At 40.1% G+C, this 19,566-nt stretch overlaps 1 long non-coding RNA gene across 2 annotated transcripts in view; it reads right to left on the minus strand.

The window, feature by feature from the left end:
* The window catches only part of LOC142830321 (uncharacterized), a 108,386-nt gene extending 91,806 nt beyond the window's left edge, over positions 1 to 16,580 (minus strand). The window contains exons 1-2 of one of the 2 annotated variants that reach the window (XR_012905491.1): positions 16,066 to 16,580; positions 15,806 to 15,878 (exon numbers count right to left, since the gene is read on the minus strand). This is a non-coding gene — a long non-coding RNA (uncharacterized LOC142830321). The other variant, XR_012905490.1, reaches the window with a different exon arrangement.
* Positions 16,581 to 19,566: the final 2,986 nt, after the last annotated feature.

Consider the following 19,566-nt stretch of genomic DNA (forward strand, 5'->3'; position numbering starts at 1 on the left):
TTATGGTCTGAACTAGTATCAGTTTACATATACATTTAAATTTGAATAGAGATCCATGAAATTCTCTTTTCCTGAATTGAAACCCAATTTTTTAATTCCTGATGAAATACTCCATATGCTATACCACTGATAACATAGCTGATGGGGGAGAAGAGAGGAGTTGGAAAATATTATGTACATTGAGAGAGCCATTTCTTTAGTGGCAATGTTTTAAAAAGCATCATCATTAGGAGGGAATGGAACTAGAGATGTGGTAAGCATTCTACACATCAAAGTATAACTCGAGTTCCAAATCCTCATGATTAGGACAGAAATTGTTTCTGGCCTTGAAGAAGTTAGTCTGTGTGTTTGCCCCACTAATCAATTCCTTGATTGCGGTTTTGATATCCAGAAACAAGGCTCTTGCCCTTGAGAGCCACTGAATCCAGCCTCATACCTCACATTAGTCTGACAAAGTCCTCTTTTATGGACCATCAGGACATGGGGAAAGCTTGTGTTAGTCAGGCTTCTTCCTGCAAGGTTGGCTGAAGCAGCAAATGAAAGACTGGTGAGTTCTTTTAGAAGACAAATAAGGTCAATTTTATATATTAGTCCATGTACATACATTCAGAGCATATGACAAGCACATTTTATACAATGAAAAAATATTCTACTCATGTGCTATTTACCTTTGACTAAAGAACAAAAGTAGATCCCACTGTGGGAAATGCCATTAAAAGATATATAAAACCAAAGAAAACTAGGTAGGCAAAATTTTAAAAAGCAGTAGCATTTCAGAGAACATTGTTTTCTATATAGATTGTCTTAGGACTCTAGGCTAGTTTAAAATTTTTATTTCATAATATGAAATGGTCACCACTGTGACTCATTCTGCTGGCTAATGCGTTGAAACTGTGAGGGTCGTGAGTAAATCCAATGTTGGGTTATGCCTTCTTGAAATGGATTCAAATGGTCACCGTGTGGGGAAGATTTTGTGGAACAAGACACTAAATGAAAGCATAAAGTGACTAAATCATGGTTTTATACAGATCTTGTGCTGAGTGCAATATAAGTCAACTGGAAAGAAGTGAGTGTGGATTATTTTATTTAACAAGACTTTTCTTCCTGTGTTAATTTGACTTGTTGCTTGAAGAAACACATTAGTTTGCCAAATCAAGGTTATGACGTAGAGGTGGCACATGTCTTTTAAAACAAAAGACATTCTTTTAAGGAACAAATATTAGGTGTTCTTAAGTGTACATACAGATTTTGTACCATTTCCTGCAGCTATGAAAAGATGTAGGCTTTAGTCTTTGAACATGGCCATGAAGTACCCAGTGCAACTCATGAATGGATGCCAAGGCGACCAAGCAATTTTTGCCTTAACCTGAATCCACAACACTTAACTGGCCCAGCCCAAATTAGAGCAGCCAGTGAATACAGTCCAAATAGCACTATCTACCAATGATGTCAAAGGTTGTTCCAGGGATCAGGGAAAATCCAAGCCATAATTTCTTCCTCCTCTCTGTCATTTTCCTGACGCGGTCACCAAAGAAGGGGCAATAACGGGTTCAATCTCCCATGGAGATCTATACCAGCGTTAGCAGTGTTCACATTTGACAAAGAGGCCACACTACAACTGAGGATTTGCCCAAAACCACTCCACATACTAAGAATCTTCAGGAACAAGAAAACCTGTGGTTGGAAAATGCAGAGTCATTAGCTTAGAAAGGTCCATGTAACACACATGCCCTAATCAGTGTGGTAGTGAATTTACCATTGACATTACTACAAGAAAGAATTCTATATAGGGCAACTTGCAGGATATGGTCCTAACAAAGAAACAACACCTGCCAACTCTTAGAGTTGGCTGGATAATGTGGGACAGGACTTTGCCATGAGAGTGCTATGTGGCATGCTACAATCAGAAGCCCCAGGCCTTTTACAATTGCCCTAGGCAATTGCCTCTTTTACTCCCTCCCCTTGTTGGTGCACCTGACTACAAGTGTAAGGTTAATTAGCTAGGGCAAGTTTGTAAGCATTACAGCTGTGAGCATAAAAAGCTCAGATATTTAATATTAAAAGGTTAGTATGAAAGTAAAGTCAAACAAAAAGTTTCATAGATAGCTTGAGGAAGGGGAAGCATGGATCTGTACTGAACTGGTAGTCACAAGTCCTGGGAGTGAAATCCTAGCTCCTATGAGAAAAAAAATAAAATAAAATAAAATTGGGGTTGTGTTTATCCCAAATGTCAAGGTGTGAAATGGGGACAATACTTACCTTCCATTAAGTTCATATATAGTATATTTGAATCACTTTAATTACCCGAAGTATCCTTTATGAAAATTACCATCAGCAAAATGGACTTAAAATGGGACTGTCAGTTCTGCAGAACACTTCCAAAAGTGTCAAAAAAAATTACGCTGTCTATGAAAGCTGCATTCAGTGTTTCATGTATAAACCAGATTCTGAGTGCAACGTTCACTTTACCAAGGAAAACCTTGACGCTATTATGAAAGTTCTTCTACTGACTATTAATATCAGAGCTGTGAGCTTTTTCTGTCATTGCCTATTTTATTTATTCTAGTTGGTGATAATTCTGTCCAAAAATCCCCTAAATGCTGGAAGTGATTATATTACACCAGACAGGATGGTTGGCAGAGGGAGGGAGAAGAAGAGTAGAGAAGGGGGAAGGGAAGCTGTTTTTCCTTCAGAGGTTTAAGCACTTTATGTTCCTAAACTGCCTACTTGTTTATCACAAGACCACTTTTCTGTCTGAGCTGGGGATGTGATACCACACATGACAGATGGTTCTTCCAAACCTATCACGTTTACTTCAGTTATTTATGCAAGACCGAGGAAAAAGAGAACTATGATAATAACTGTGCAAATTATTTAGTCAGGTATTAGGTCTGAGTGATAGTCCCTCATCCTTATTTGGGAAGTTTGATGGTTTATTTTAAGGGGGAAAAAAGATGACTAAATGTAATTTTTTTAAGCTAACAAGCCATGTAACTGCCTCATTCACATCACACTATTTAGAGTCTTTTACATTCTACACAAAATATAGGCATACAAGCATCACTTTGCCTCATGTGTGCAATAATATTTAATTGCCTTTATCTGTTTATTTATAGGGAACATATGCCAAACCACCACTAGCATATCCAATAATAATTAATAATCCAAAATGTTATACTGTAGTCTGTCAGGAATTCAGTATTGAGGTGAAGGTATCAGGTGACAAAGGGACATATCTAATCTCCTTTATGTGTAGAATGGAGATACTGAAGACAAAGAATGTTGGAGTGGGTAGAGATCATCATTCCACCCCTCTTCCACTGGGATTCCCCACTGACAGATCTCAAAGTAGCCCTCAGTTAGGAAGTTTATGTGATGGCCAGGAGTCTTAGTTTTAACCAGCAGGCCTGGTCAAAAAGGGATCCTGGCACCTCCACTCAGCACTACAGATTAAACCTTTAGAAGTCTGTTTGGTGGCACAACCGGGCTGATGCAGTCTCCCTTCCTGCCTTGGCTCTGGGAAACAATGGCATGTCCCCCTTCCAACTCCTATGCACAGGGGAAGCAAGGGGGCTCTGCATGCTTCCCCTGTCCAAAGTATTAGTTCTGCTTTGTCATTGGCCAGAAACAGGCGATGATAGGAGCGATGGAGACAGTTTGTGGACAGGGCAACATGCAGAACTGCTTGGGCACATCTCTGCCTAGGGACTGGAGGCGGGACACATCACATGTAGAAGCTGTTTGAGGTAAACACTGCCCAGAGCCTGCTCCCTGATCCCTCTCATGCCCCAACATTCTGCTCCAGCCCAGCAACACTCATGTACAGCATAGCCCTCATTCTCAGCCCCATCCCAGAAACTGCACCCGCAGCTGGACCAATCAACCTCCCCTTACTCCAACCTGGGAAAAATAAGCAAGTAAGGGTAAGGCTAGCAAGCAATAGTGTTATGCTTAAACAAAGCACACAAGATCTTTTATAGGGCGAAAAGCATTACGGGCATTTATTGAGAATAAAACAGTTGCATATGCTTTTCAATCACACACACAGTCCCGTCAGACAATGTTAGACCAGTCCAGAATCTGTATCAGAATCTGTATCAATCTAGTGGCCAGTTAGATTGATCACAAAGGGAGAGCGGGGCCTTTCGTTGGTTGTGATCCGATGCTCATCTGGAGTCGGTGACAAGACGAACCCAAAGTTCCATAGCAAGGCACCCTGCTTTTAGAATCCTTTTCTTTGTTGAAATATATGGATTCCGCTGCATCAGTCTGCGACCAGCGTGTTATCTTGTTGATGTCAATCATTCCCAAAACATTTCCAAAGCTCATCCTGTAATCAATCAGCTTTTAAGGGTTCTTGCTTCACTTTAAAGTGGTCAATCTGCCAACCTGATCACTCCGTGGCAACGGGTACGCACTGGTGGGGACTGATGATTCTTCTGACGCCAAACAGTCTGTTTTCACCCACGCTCAGTCCTCCTTCTTTGGCCATCTGGTCCTGAGCAATAACCTTTGCACCTTTATCTCGAAGCACACATACCACTTCCACACAAATAATCTTTTACAAGGCCTTTCTAAGAAAAGCATAACTTTAGTATCTCATATTGGGCAAAGCAAGAGGCATTGTAAGTCAAACAATTAAAACTACAGCCTTCAACATCCCTCTAGTCTCATTAACAGACAATACCAAAACTATTTCCTTCCTTACTAAAGTCACTAAACCTTCCTTCAAAAAGGCTTAGTTTAAATGTCATGTTACCTTACATTGCTACATCATTAAACCTAAAAATACAAATATAAAAAAGCATAAAACTTTCAATCCTAACAACAGGATGAGTGGGAGGCATAGCACCAAGGAGAAGATGCAGGGTAAGGATGCTCAGTTTTGTGCAAGTTGGCAACCCTGCCTATTTACGATGTGCTCTCTAATGATGTTTAGAGGTTCTTTGATTTGTGGGGAAAGAAGTGTGATGTGGTACTAGGTCAGACATCTTACAAAAAACTAAAGATACAGCTACGATTCCAACTGGAAAGCATCCACTAGTTTGATGGCTACTCTTTAGTATGTTAGCTCCTATTAACTGGTCCCATAACAGCATTTTCACTATTTTGCCCAGGATTGATGTCAGGTTACCTAGCCTATTTAGTGCCTGGGTCATCTCACTTGGCCTTTTTTGACTACGGCTACCACAAAATAACTGGAGTATTAATGAATTTTTATATTTCACCTCAGGCTAAATACACGGCATAGAATGTGGTCCTGAAAACAAAACTTCAGAGGATCTTTTCCTTAGATAATATTCAGAATCAGTATTTGGTATTCATAAAGTTTTAGGTGAAAATTCTTCACTAGTGGGAACATACCTTAGGAAAAATCTCAAAAATGGTATGGAAGTCCGTTATTTTGACCCTATTTCTTTAGGCATTTGTAGACTTGCGGCTTACAGAGAAGAGCTAAACCCTGCTACAGTTTACTATTGTTTAGGGGGCAATTACACAGGCAATTGCCCTTTATTTCAGTTCTTTAAAAAGAATTCTAATGCTGTGGTGTTGTCAGTAATGATATATAGTAATGAGTTTCCTTCCGTGTACAGATTTTACTGAATTGCTCCTTTCATAAAGTTACATGACAAGGAAGCATGATCGAAGAGACATAGTGGTTTTTGCAGACTAAGACTTCTAAGGGAGTCTGCACCACCACCTGAAGTTTTTGGAGGGCCACAAAGAAAGAAAAAAAGTGAAAACTATTCATTTAAGAAATAGCACAGTATGGGTGTTTGGGGGAGGGAGGTATTGACATCTAAATCAAATAAACCTTGAAAATGAAGTTCAGAGAGTTCTGTATACTAGATACAACTCCTTATAAAAAAGCATATTGTAAGGAGTCACAATGGTAATGTTTCCCAATGTATTTTAATGTGATATTACTACAATTAAGTATGCTGACAAACATTTAGTATATACTAGCAAGGTCTTCATGAATTAATTAATGCTCAACATATTAATGTGCTTTAGGAATCACATCCTGATAGTCCACAATAGTGCTGTGTAGATAAGTTCTTATGCAATGATTTTTTTTTTAAACTGGGAGTGTTTTATCATTTAAAGCCTAATAGTCAGAAGCCTGACATACAATTCCAGCATTCACAGTGACTAAAGTTTTCAAAAGCCTGGAGTACGCCTCTTCAATCTGAAAGAATTTTAATGAATAGCCCAGTATTTAAAGGTGTCCAGCATATCCATCAGTTCCTATTAACTTGCATTTTTCATGCAAGTTGAACCACTCTGGTCTGGCAACATCCATGGTCTGCCATGATTTTAGTTAGTCAGATGGCCACACCCATGATAAATGGTTAAGTTTCCTGCCATCTCAAAGTTTGTGTACAGCCACCAGCCCTGGTTCTCAGAGTTTTATGCTGTTACTTAACTCTAATTTACTCATAAGCGTCTAAGAGCCCAGCAAGCAATGGAAGTGTTGGTAATGTGGCTAGGTAATATGGACATCCCATAGTTTCGCGAATTCTCTGGTTTGGCACCTGTTAGGTCCCAAGGGTGCTGGGCAAGGGAGGCTCAACCTGTAGTATTAAGTTTGCTACCTACTGCACACAGGTTTTATATTTCTTGAAGCAAGAAATACTGGAAATCTGAACCTTCATGCTACTAATGTGAATTACCATGTGGCACAGAAAGTGTGGGATCTGATTTCATCTTCTATTGCCTGTCTTTTCATTCTAAAATGTGATTGTTCCCTGAATGTCCTTCCATGGCATTATTATTTAAACATTACTTAATAGCAAGCTGCTATTGCTGTTCTAAGCTTCATAAGCACTAGCAATGCTATCTTCGTATAGAAAAATATTTGCTTCACTTGACAGCTAAGTGATTTGAATGGGAGTTAGGTACCTGGATGGATACCCAACACTACCTTGTATTTATGAGTTCAAAAGGTGGGAAAACAGCTAGAGTCCTGTGTGTAGAAAAGTAGAATGTGTGAAAAGTCTACATGCCTTGTGCAGATTTCCGTGCCGTGTGCACATAATTGGTGCCATGTGCACAACCACAGTGCTGTGAATTTTGGTGTTCAAGTGCTCAGATATTTAGATTGAAAGTAACTTGTCTAAGATCATAGAGGAAGGCTTTTGCACACATGAAGATGAATAGAAACATTTATTCTTTTATTCTGATTTCTCGAAGAAGGTTGGTGGCAATTAGATGTTGTTAAGACATAGTTGGTAAAAAAAATGGAGTCAGGGTTTTGAAAGGGAATTCAGAATGGAACCCATCATGAGTGACAGATTTTGCCACCAAAACAGCTTTGCACACAGCACAGAAATCTGTACAAGGCATGTAGACTTTGTACACATTCTACTTTTCTGCACACAGGACTCTAGCTGTTTTCCTGCCTTTGAACTCATAAATACACTGATTCCTGAGAGGATTGGGTTGGCAGTTCTTCATTACACTGTGGAAGAGATCGCTTGCTGTACCTGGGAGCCATGGTGAAGGCCGGGACCATCTCAAGTTACAGACCAGGCCTCATCCCACAGCCACCACCAGGGTGTTTGGACCCACTGTTGTGGCAATTGTCCAACACAGGGAGTCCATAGCTACCTGTGTCACATGTCATTGGCAAAGGCCCTCAGCAGTACCAGAACAGCTTCATGAATACTGAGCAGCTTTGTAATCCATTGTGAAGGCAAAGATTAAGCAAAGACAGAACTGTTCATTTACCTTGCCAACTCACCAGCTCTAACATTGTTGAGGCTTATACGCCTAAGGACTCCTCAGAGTTCCTCCCCTACAGCTGTCCATAGCCACAGGGTAGAAGGTCCTGAGCACCTGTTCCATCAGACCGCTGACTGAGTACAGTATTCTACTGTTAGCAAAGATCACCATTATATTATAACAGAGGGAGAGGGGCTGGAATTGTTCAGTATTGATTTATTGTTATTGATTGTAATCTTTCACCTGTTGTGTTATACAATATATTTGTTAAATTTGAAAGTGAGTCTGTGTTTATTTGAAGCTGTAAAATCTGCCGGTGATTAGATACGGCAGATTCCAGGGCGAACCCTCTTCTGAAACAAAGGCATTATACCACCATTCCACATCAGGCCCTATCTATTCTGTTAGGGTGTGTCTAGACTACATGCCTCCTTCGACGGAGGCATGTAGATTAGCCAGATCGGAAGAGGGAAATGAAGCCGCGATTAAAATAATCGCGGCTTCATTTAAATTTAAATGGCTGCCCCGATCTGCCGATCAGCTGTTTGTCGGCAGATCGGGGGAGTCTGGACGCGATGCCCCGACAAAGAAGCCTTTCTTCATCGACACAGGTAAGCCTGGTTTCACGAGGCTTACCTGTGTCGATGAAGAAAGGCTTCTTTGTCGGGGCATCGCGTCCAGACTCCCCCGATCTGCCGACAAACAGCTGATCGGCAGATCGGGGCAGCCATTTAAATTTAAATGAAGCCGCGATTATTTTAATCGCGGCTTCATTTCCCTCTTCCGATCTGGCTAATCTACATGCCTCCGTCGAAGGAGGCATGTAGTCTAGACACACCCCAAGTGTGACTTTGCTAACAATGTCTAACTGTGAATGCTAGTTAAAATAAAGTAGGATCAGAGGTTAAAAATAAGGAAAGAACAAGTTAAATTTCAACATGGATTTGAGAAGAACAAAGCGTGTCAAAAATGCTATCAGGTTGGTTTGAGAGGATAACAACCCTCGTGGATAATGCAGAAGCAGTAGCTGTTGCACATATTTATGTTAGTAAAGCTTTTGATACAATGTTGCATGACCAAACACACAAAAACTAGGGAAATGCAACAGAGATGGAGTAACTATAAGGTGAGTGCAAAACTGATTTGAAAACTACTTTCATAGAGTAGTTATCAACGGTTCAGTATCATGCTGGAAGGGCATAACAAGTGGGATTCCCCTCTGATCAGTTCTAGGTGCGGTTCTGTTCAAAATCTTCAGTGATTTTTAAATAATGGCATAAAGTGTCCTCATACAAAGCTTGTGTGCAGTACCAAGCTACCAAGATGGGAAGGCTTCAAAGTGCTTTGGAGGATAGGATTACAATTCAAAATTAACAAAATAGGATGAAACTGAACAACGACAAATTCAATGTACTAGGAAGGAACAATCAGTTGAACTAATACAAAAGGGACATGTTTCAGAGAGGTAACTGTGTTGGTCTGTTTCAGCAAACAAGGAGTCTGATGGCACTTTAATAAACATATCATATTAGGGCATAAGATTTTGTGGGTTAAAACTCACTTCCTCCTGGCTGTGTCTAGACTGGCAAGTTTTTCTGGAAAAGCTTGCCAGCTGTCTACACTGGCCACTTGAATTTCCGCAAGAACACTGACGATCTCATGTAAGAAATCAGTGCTTCTTGCAGAAATACTATGCTGCTCCCATTTGGGCAAAAGTCCTATCCTCCAAAGCTTTTGCGCAAAAGGGCCAGTGTAGACAGCTCAGATTTGTTTTGCTCAAAAAAGCCCCGATTGCGAAAATGGCGATGGGGCTTTTTTGCACAAAAGCACGTCTAGATTGGCATGGACGCTTTTCTGCAAAAAGCGTCCGTGTCAATCTAGACGCTCTTTTCCGCAAATGCTTTTAACGGAAAACTTTCCCGTTAAAAGCATTTGTGGAAAATCATGCCAGTCTAGACGTAGCCCAGATGAAGAGAAAAAAGGATACAGAGATCACACTATCACAATAGCAACAATTAAATCAGAATGGCTGGGGCTCATCTCCAATGTGGTGAGCAAGTGATTATATTTGTACTTGAATGGGAAATTACCTACTGTAATGCAAGAACCACTCCATATGTCTATTTAGACCTCAATTCATGGTGTCACGTTTTCATATGAATTCCATCTCAGTGGTTTGTTGCAAGCTGACATTCAGGGAAAAAACATACACAAAAAAACCCACTGACTACAAGTCCAAAACCGTATGTCCAGGGAGGTTAAAGTGCTCCCCCACTGTCTTTATGTTGCCATTCTTAATGTCTGATTTGCATCCATTTATTTTGTGTGGAGAGAAAAATATGGGTTGTCCAATATAGATTGCAGCAGACATTGTTGGCACATGATTCCATATATTACATTAATAAATGTGCATGTGAATAAGCCTTTTATGGTACAGGCTGGACCTCTCTGGTCCAGCATCATCAGGGACCAGGCCTGGCCCTAGGGCAAAGCAAGCAGGGCAAACGCCTTGGGCCCCATGCTTTTAGGTCCCCATGCTGCTGAGTACTCACTAGCCGGGCATGGGGCCTCGCTCCCAGTGTCCTGCCATGGGCCCCGCAAACCCTTTGGCTGGGCCAGTTCCTGAACAAGAGAATTTGCTGGACCAGAGGAGGTCTCCTGCCACTGGTCCCCAATCCCATCACCCGCTGCTGGCTGGCTTCCCTAGCAGACAACCCTTCTTTGCCCTCCTCACCCCCACCAGGCTGGCCTGGACCAGAGACTCCTGGATTTTGGAGGTACAATCTGTATAACAGATTGATTAGATCCTGGGATGGCATCACTAGGAGTATGTCTACACTAGCCCCCTAGTTCGAACTAGAGTGGCTAATTTAGGCATTCAAACTTGCAAATGAAGTCCAGGATTTAAATATCCTGGGATTCATTTGCATGTTCCCAGGCGGGTGCCATTTTTAAATCCCTAGTTCAAACTGACTGCCAATGGCTACACCTGGCAGTCAGTTAATCCAAACTAAAGACGTAGTTCGGATTAACTTCTGACTGCCACGTGCAGTCAGTTCGAACTAAGGGGATTTAAAAATGGCACCCGCTCAGGAACATGCAAATGAAGCCTGGGATGTTTAAAATAAAGTGTAGACATACCCTAAGATAGATGTGTGGACAGAGCTGGCAATGGGGTTTGTTGCAGGATAGGTTTCTAGGTGTAGGATGTAGAGTTGGTGGTGAATATTTCTCAGATTGGGAGCAGTCATTAAGTGAGGACTAGCCTGCCTGCCAAGGTCTGAGAGAGTGAGGGATCATCATCTATGATAGGGTGTAGATCCTGGATGATGTGTAGGAGAGGTTTTACCTGGGGACTGTAGGTAAAGGCTAATGGTGTCTGCTGCTGGGTATGTCCTGTAGTAGGCGACTTCTAGGTATCTGCCTGACTTTATTAATCCATTATTTTACTTCTCCAGGTGGGTTTTGTACTTTTAACAATGCTTGATAGGTTGTGAAATTTCCACCATTGAAGATTAAGAGCAAGTTACACAAACACCTGTCAAGGATCATCTAAATGGTTCTTAATCCTACCATGAGTGCGTGGGACTGGACTAGTTGCTCTCTTCATATCCCTCCTAGTCCTATGATTCTATGAGGAATAGACTAGTTTCTTAACACCAATATTTGTCCATAAGAGTCCTTTCATTGTCCATAAAGGATTTCCAAGGTTAAGTTAACATTTCCATAGTTATGAATGGCCTCATGTTGCATTGTCTTCACTAAGCTATTCAGTCTTCTGTTCAAGTCTTTGACCTAACACTGTCTCACTATTCTTGAGCCTCAATCTTGATCTGTTGTTGGCAAATAGAATGTTTGTCAATAGGTGTCTGTATTTATAGGTCACTTGTCATAATAAGCAGAACTTCAAAGAATGTTACTAGAGTATGGTAAGGTGACGTTCTATAAAATGAAAACATCTTATGAAGTCCAAGTATTCACTGTATTGATTGCAAAGTAGAGGGCATTTTTATACTTTTGTTCCCTTTTGTGAGCTATGTATTAGTGTTTTAAAGTTGCTGTATGATTTCTCTTGTAGATGTCTGAGAGCTTGAAAAAGCCTTTTTTGTATGTCAAAGCTTACCGCAGTAGTGCTTTCTTTAAAGCAATTCAATAATTCCAAATTGAATGGTACCAGCAGCAAACCATTGTGTAATTCCAATCCATCATTTTTATGAAAACACTGACTTCCTACACAATGGGAAACTTGTAGATTCTGAATATATTCAGGATTTAGGTCTGAAGTCAATTATTTAAGCAAAGAAGCCAGCCCTAGCAAAAGGATTAAGCATGCTAGGAGAAACTGAGGTTTTCCCTATGGGTTAGAGATTAAAATAAGGACAGGATGAGGGCAGGTAAGAAAGGGAGAAAAAAAATGTATACATAAGTGCTAATTACTCCAAATGGAAAGAGGACGAGGCATTTACAAGTGGGAACGATAGAGGAAAGATGTGCACTTTTAAATACTGACTAAAGGCTGTTCTGGAACAGAGAGGAACAGCTAGAATAGGAAAAATAAAAATGGTTACATCTTTAACCGATATGACTAAAGGTAGACCTAGATTGTCAAGTGTTTGTTCAGAATCCAAAATTGGGGCCTGATTGTCAAGACAGCTTTGCTCCCATTTAAGCATTTGAATGAAGGCCAGGTGTTCAAATCTCTTCTTCACCAAGTAACAATGTTAAGTATGGTCAAATTTTCTTTTGAAACACAAGCATGCATTTGGGTGCCTGAACAGGACTTGAACTCTTCTGAAAGAGGAAAAAAAAAAATCACTGAAGGAGCTAGTCACAAACAAGGTCAACTGCTTTTCAGGAGACCTTTGTGGCCAGTAGTGGCTTTGCAGCTCTTTCCCTGGATTCCCTTCTTAGACATCGCCAATACACCGGAGATGGTCACAAGTCCAATAAGAACAACTCTATGGGATCTGGTTTGTTAACATGAAATTCAGTGCAATTTCCTCCTCCAGTCATAAGCTTGCCACTGCCCCAACTTCAAGTGTTTTCTTACTCTTCTCAACCAACTGGAAAGAGACACAACCTCAGACTATCCACTTTGCCTTCTCCATCAAAAAGGAAAAAGTTCTACATGGGATTTTTTCCTTGGCCATGATGGTCTTCCTCTGGGACCATGGTAGGAGTCTGTTCCTAGTGCTGTGCTCTGCAGGTCCCCTCTTGACTGTAACAGGCCTTTGTGGGAGCAGAGGTAGCAATATACCTACCCAGATACATAACTGTTTTGCCTCCCCACATGGAGAGAATTAAGTTACATGAGAAGGTTGTGTCACAAACTGAGACCCATGTCCCTTCACAAAAGCCACCTGCCCTATGGCATGAAATCTTAGGCTAGAAATTACACATGTTAATGGAGACTCACAATAGATATCCACACTAGAATTCCATTGGGCAGGGGTGGGAATGTGGAGGAAGGGGAAAAAAGAAAGTGCTAGAATAAATTATGGAACTTTGAAATAAATCACTTTGCAGTGATATCCCATTATTGCTCAGATACAGGATCAAGGCATCAAAAGAATAGGGCTAAGTTTTTTGCTGGTCTAACAGACAAAACTCCATTTAAGCTGTGCATAATTACATCACCCTAGAGAATTTAGCCTTACGGATTAATATCTTGTAGAGGGGTGTTAAAGCAACAGCAAACAATGGGCCTGATGCACATACAGGCCCAATTCTGTATTGAATTACGGTATGGACAACCTGATAACGGGCTTGGGGTAGCCTGAGAAAACTTCTGGTGTACACCTTTTGGTTCAGTTAACAAGCTGCTGGGAGCTGTTCCAGTGGGAGTCTCAGAACTAAGGAGACGGCCATTGGGCTGGCTATTTTTATTTAATTGGACCCTCTTTTACCTATACAGGAACCTGCAGCTCCTTCTGTTGCACTGCTTAGAAAGAGCCCATGGCAGTTAATCTCCCTCCAGAGTAGCGTTCATGTTAACCTCTGCACTTGACCAAATTAAGTAAAAAATACCATGAGTTCTCCTTTGCTGGTCTGTGTAAAAAACCCCTATTTCTTTAAAGCCACATGGGTTAAATCTAGCCTTTAAGGCAGCTTGCTCATGTTCCATTTGATACAAAGCCATTTTTAAAGCTAGCACTCGCAGAAAAGGATTCCCAATGCATAGGGTGATCCTGTGTGTGCATAAAGTAGCTGCTGCAACAGCTACTACACTGTCGCCTCTCATAACCCAGGAGTAAGCCCGGGAAAAAGGTTTGTGGTCAAAACCAACAGTCCCATGCCCAATTCAGTAGTTGTCAGATGGTATAACACTGAGCATCATTCATGATAGAATATTTCATTCCAGGGTTTTGGTCAGCCAGCAACACCTTAAGAACGGGAGAGTATAGCAGAGACTAAGTCACATTTAGCTCCTTCCACTTAACCATTTATACTTGTGTCGAGTCAGTCTGGACCACTTGAGCCAGGAGATAACCTAGGCATAAGCAGCCAGGGCACCTTTGAATTGCCAGAACAATTTCCTCTTCCTCACCCCCGTGGATGGGCCTGGAGAAGAGTATTCAAAATGTGTATCCTATCAGCTCAGTAGCTGTATTTTAAAATACAGCTGCCGTCTTTCAAGGCATTCACAGTACTCACTCAATTCATCGTTCTACATTTCTAATTACATCAAGTTTTAGATCAAGTAGTGGTATTTTTTATTCTTCTATAGAGCTGGCTGAAATACTGCAAGTATTTTTTTGTACTTCAAAGTAATTATGTAATTAGTATCAAAATGTTTAGAAATTGACCAATTTAGCAATTAAATGCAATTTAAACTGAAAAAGTAACTCTTTCCCAAGATTGCTAGCACTCTGAAACCTATAGACTCTCACTCAAAAGGCATGCTCCCACCTTTCTGAAAAGAGGGGTTCGGCTTTTTTTGTTTAGATCAGGCTATAAAGAGAAACACACACAAACATGTTTCAGAATCTTGGAAAATTCAGTAGTGACTCCATACATTTTTCAAATAGACTAAAACCCCCAGCAGTGCCCAATATTTTAGTGCTTCATAGAATTGCATATTTTCAATTTAAACAGTGCATAAACAATATTGAGGAAGTAGACCCAATGATTAATTTAGTGTTGATTACAATCTCTTGGAGATAGTGACTATGACTTGACAAAAAAATCCACACAAAATCCACACAAACAGAACAAGCATCATGATCTACTCTAGGGCAATCAATAAATAAATTCCATTATTTTCTTCAAACACAAGAGTAAGGAGTTTCCACTGTATGTGTTAAAAAAAAAAAGCTCATGTTTATGAGTAACTAAGTAGTTTGAATACAGCTGTTCAAGTTTTAGAAAGGCTTCTTCCCTCCCACCTGTAAATTACCTCCCACAGCTTCCAAACTTTAACAATAATTATTCTGACATTTAGTGTTTGTAAAAGACTGATCATTTCAGTTATTTAATCTCTGCTGAAGCTATGTCCTTTTACTTAAAGACATTGATGGCAATATAGATGGACAAAGTGGCTAGAATGAAATGAAACCCAAGATTCCATTACCAATTTATAGGGCTCACTAAGCCCAATAAAAATAAAAAACAACAACCTCCCCCATACTTAAGTCAGAGGTTTGGGCTATTTTGTGACAGCTTTAAAACAGTGTGGTTGTTGCCAGGGTCAGAAGGAGTGGTTCTCAAGTGTCGTACCACAAGAATAATTGTTCTTAGAGTTTCTGACTCAGCTGAAGCCATGTGGGATCAAAAGGAAAATAAATAAATGCAAGCAAGGCTATTTGTGAGATTTCTCACAGCCCAGTGGTGTAAGGCAAGACTTGGTAGATCTGAATAAACCTGCACAGCTTTTTTTTGGGTGGGAGGAGGGGGGTGCATTTGGCCTTCACTTGTACACTTTCAATAACGTACATTGATAATATTTTAATACAATCATTATCCATTTAAGGAAGGATCTCCATCTCTGAAGAGTCTCTGTGAGGAAGTACTATAACCAGGAACTATATCTTTGGCAGAATAGCATGTGCCCAGCAAGGAAAAGGTAACATAGCAAACTCACCAGATTGAGTCTTCTTACAGATGGATGGAGCATTGGAGCAACTCGTCCTCAGGCCTCCCCAACAGATGGTTTGCTGTGGGACAATCAAGCTCTTTTCAACTCCCATTTCTAACCAGCCTATTCATAATCTTACCTTTTCCAGAGAGATGTAGAGAGTCACAGACATGAAGTATTATGATCTACATCAGGCCATACTCAAGCCCCCAGGGTCTGTGTTTTAATAGCTGACATGCTCCATGCAAACCCTTAATACTTCTTACCTCCACCTGTCCACTAGCACTTTTCCTAGGACCACAACCTACAGCATGCACACTCAGAAGTCCCACTCCTTTCTGGGACTTCTTGACACTTTGTTGCTGATGAGCTTCCTCATTATCAAAATAGTTCACAGCCACCTAGACACTTTTCTTCCTGAAACCCCTTCACCCCCCAGGCTAGATGAATCCTAATTCAACTTTTTTCCCCTCCTTTCAAGTCTCCTTAGTGGTCCCTCAGTCCTTTTATTACCAGTAGCTATACCTCTCAACCATTCCACACTGTTGTATTGCTTTCTCTTGTATACCCCTAAGTTTCACCTCACCTGTTTACAAAATAGACATAAAAAGACAAAGCACAGTTACTGAAAAAGTGCTTCCTATCTCATGTTTATCATATAATTATAAATCAATTCAAATATAAAAACTGTATTGACAGTTCAGTTTATAGATCAGTATGAGCAAATCCATGACTCTAGAAAATTTCAGTTTGTACTGATTTGCTATTGCTTTTCCTGTAATCTGCTTTTTAAAAAATAAGTAAATTTCTAGATGAGTTGATTACATGCCTAGTTGAGAACCACTGCTTTATATGAAACACTCAGCCTGGTTCTCTTCAGCTGGGTCTAATAATTAATTACCTGTCTCCCTTACAGGTGCCACAAAATGGGCTACTTGGGCTTTCCAAAATTCTGACATTGCTAATATAGTGTTTATTCGCCCCCATAACAAGAGGGAGGGAGAGGGAGAGAGAGCGAGCAAGAGAGGATCAATTCATTCCTATACATAAAGTCCTCACAAAGTATATGTACTAAATGAGGCAGGAGTCCCATAGAACAAATAGTATGTGATCATGTAATTTAAGGGGGACAAATGAAAATTACATGGGGAACCTTAAAACTTGCATTTCCTAATTTTGAGCCTTTGATTTTCCCTCCTCAAGAATATTAATTTAATCTAGGATTTTGTTGTATATATCAGTGTGTGTGTGTGTGTGTGTGTGTGTGTGTGGTGGGGTCTATAATCATATGTTGCCTATTAACTTCATAGGGTTTTAGAAAAATAAATGTTATTTTCAACCTTGATACTAATCAGTTTCTATACCAGCAATTTACATTTTCATTGTGGAACAAAAAGTATACACATAAAGAAGAAAGTGTTATTGACAATTATATGCTCTGAGATGTGAAAGAGAACTCCCTGATACAGGGCTTTCAAGATATGACAACTTAAATAAGTGAGATTTCAGACACCTAGTGGATTTTAACTGTCATATTGAAACACATCATAAAACCCTTCATTACAGGAATAAAATGTTTTAAAAACCTTCCTGAGAATTAATTCAAATGAGTGATATGTGGCAGGCCTCTTGATTACTCATGGTTATTAAAAATCCTCAGGCGCTTTCTGTAAGATCAAGGATGCTAACCCTTTGTGTCCTGGCTAAGTTCCAGCTTCGGTAAATAAATTTTGCCTGCTGTTCTTAAATTCCCTGTGTAGTTTGATAAGCTATTCTTCTCATCTCTCCAAAATACAACATTTCCACCTCAGAGATGAATGTGTTTCAGTGGCAAAATTAATAATAATAATAAATAATAATTAATATAATCATCTCTCAGTATTACATGATTGGCATTAGCTGTAAAACACACAGTTATCTATGAGTATGGAAAGAAGAAAGCTATCATCTAAAATTTATTCCCCACAAGCCACTAATAAATCCTGGTCACAAACTAACTCTGTAGTTTTGAGTAGTCAGGAGTTTTTTTAACCTTTTTTTAACTTTTCTACAGAAGTCCTGCATTTTAGGAGTTCAAATGCACTTGTTCTTCCTTGACTTTCCTTATAATTCTTGTAGGGATGATAAACTCTGTCTCCTGGAGGTAACATATTCTTGAGCTGTACATTCAAAATTTTAAGGATTGCTCTAAGACAGGGATGGTCAATAAAATGGTAGTGGTTCACCAGGGTTAGCCCCTGACAGGCCACTGTCAATATGGGCGTACCTGATGTGTCTGCAGGTATGGGCGATTGTATCTCCCAGTGGCCACAGATCACCATTCCAGGCCAATTGGAGCTGCAGAAAACTGTGTGGACCAGGACACCTCTTATCTCCCTGGTATCATCCAAAGTCACCTCTGAATTTGGCCCATCCTGTTAACAAAGAGACATTGCTTAAGAAAGAAAGTGGAACTTGAGGCTTGTCAGCACTCTACAAGTATTGCACTGTATGACTGCCAAGGTTTCTCTTCTTTCAGTTTGCGGCATAGGCAGCTGGCACTGATGTGCAGTTCTCCTGTGCTGAGGAGAGCAGATGGAATGAATTACATATTTCAGCAGTCCTTGACATCACATCAAACACCTTGGCTTTTTAGTTTAAGATCTCCTGGGACTCTTGGTTTTTTTTTCCAGCATTCACCATCCAAATAAAAGTCATATGCAGTTATTTCCTTCTTTATTGGCCAATATAGCAGAGCCATATGCTGTAGATTTGCAAGTCTTACATAGCCAACGAGTGCAACAGCAGCAAAGAGAAATATACTGCATTATACCCTCCAGCTCAGAAAAGGCAGAAATCACAGAGCAAAGTACTATATGTTACCTCTGAAATAGGAGTGCACCCTATATGGGATAGGATCATCTATTTTGCCTTTTCCTTAGTAGGAATGATGTTTTAAACACTGTTCAAATCATTCCTAAATAAAAAGCTTCGTGTTGAACCACAAGCAAGTATTTAATATTGCTTACATGGACTGCAAAATTATAATTGTTTTAGATAAGTTTGTTTTCAGGCAGAAAACTGATTTTTGACATTTTTTTTTTCTGTGGCATAATTCTGGTGATCTATCCATTTACTTAGATTTCTTTTTAGAGGGTGTCTTTCCCGGAGTGCATGCACATACATTAATTCCAGGCTTTTAAAAAGAGACCCTTCCAATGTTTCCTTTCAGCTGCTCATTTCTCACTCCCCTTTTACTCACGACCAAGAAGAACAGATGATCTTTAAAGACCATCTTCTGAGGGTCAACACATAGAGGTTCTGTCAAACTGCAGCAAGAAGTGGTTTCTAATGGAAAATAATTATTACTGACAAAAAACCCTTCTAGCCTTCTCTTAATGAGAGGGATGTCAACTCATGAGCTTCAGCTCCACTGAGATTATGTCTAGGCAAACAGGACTTTTGGTGAGTTTGCTCGTGGTTCAGGCTGGAGAAATAATATTTTAACCCAATCCCCTGAAAGAATGCCAAATTAAATTGGGTGCCTGGCCTTCCCATTTTCAGTTTTTGGGCCCTTTGTCATTCTCAAGGGACAATAAGTTGTCAAATAATGAGTCTGCTTTCACATTTTTATGGGATCTCTTTTTCTCTGAGTTTCGGTGGATCAAGCATAACTACTTTGTCGTAACCTTGATTTCCTCTTCTTTTTTCAGAGGTCTGATCAATGTTTGCTGTTTTGCTATTTTTAGATAATGAATACCTTCTGAAATGTGTTAATCTATATCAGT

The sequence above is a fragment of the Pelodiscus sinensis genome, chromosome 7, assembly GCF_049634645.1.
Source record: "Pelodiscus sinensis isolate JC-2024 chromosome 7, ASM4963464v1, whole genome shotgun sequence".
Classification (NCBI taxonomy): Eukaryota; Metazoa; Chordata; order Testudines; family Trionychidae; genus Pelodiscus; species Pelodiscus sinensis.